Source organism: Chrysochloris asiatica, unplaced genomic scaffold, assembly GCF_000296735.1.
Source record: "Chrysochloris asiatica unplaced genomic scaffold, ChrAsi1.0 scaffold00137, whole genome shotgun sequence".
Taxonomy (NCBI): Eukaryota; Metazoa; Chordata; class Mammalia; order Afrosoricida; family Chrysochloridae; genus Chrysochloris; species Chrysochloris asiatica.
The window spans coordinates 7,797,499-7,798,657 of record NW_006408655.1 but is presented as its reverse complement, the minus strand read 5'-3'; positions in this window follow the sequence as shown (position 1 = coordinate 7,798,657).

Here is a 1,159-nt window from a genome sequence, read left to right as displayed (position 1 = left end):
TGTTATTGTTAAGTGCCATCGAGCCAGTTCCAACTCAACAATCCTGTATAGGCTTTCCAAGGAGAAGCTTGTGAGTTTGAACCACTGACTTTGCAGCTCAAACTGACTTTGTGGTACAATATTTATCCTGCAGTGCCACATGCAAATCAGAAGAACAATAAGATATCATCTCACCCCAGCATTAATAGCAAAGTCAAAAAAAAAAAAAGAAGAAGAAGAAGAAAAGAAAAGAAAAGAAAACACAAATTCTGGTAAGGGTATAGAAAGACTGGGACCATTCTACATTTTTAGAGGGAAGGTAGAAATTTGCAACCATTGTAGAGAATGGTATGGTGCTTCCTCATAAAGTTGGAAATAGAATGTATGACCCAGCAATCTTGCTACTTGGCATGTATCCACAAGAAATAAGAGCCAGGGCATGAGTAGATATATGCAGCACTATTCACAATAGCAGAAAGATGGAGACAGCCTAAATGCCCATCAATGAAAGAATGGATAAACAAACTTTGGTACATACACACAATGGAATACTACTACAACAGTGAAGAATAACAGTGAATCTGCAAAACACCTCACAACAGGGATTAAATGATCATTATTCGGAGGGAAATTAGTCAATCACAAAAAAGAAATATTATCTAAAGGCACTATTATAAAAACTCAAGAAAAGGTTTTCATGCTAATAGAAACATTCTTTGATGGTTTCTAGGGGTGGGAGGAAAGGAGAGTAAATCACTGGCTAGAGGGTTTTTTTGTTGTATCACCAAGTTGGTTCCAACTCATACCCACCCTATATAGGGTTTCTGAGGAGCAAATGGTGAGTTTGAACCACCAATCTTGTGGTTCAAACTGACCTTGCAGTCCAGTGCTTATCCTACAGCACTCTGCCAGTGTTAATGTTAATAATGAAGACAGGTATAAACACAGGGAGGTATACAAGGGTTAAAAGGAATAGAGGTAATGTTTTAGACATACCCCTGGAACAACAATGTTTATTGGGTAGATACACAGACTGAATGGGTGTGGGAGGGAGAAAGGGAGTATATCCACAAATATATAACAATTTGAAAGAAGATACTTGCATATGGGTATTTACTCTTACTGCAAACATGCTTATAAATATGGTGGAGCATGTTGTTAAGTGCTATCGAGTTGATTT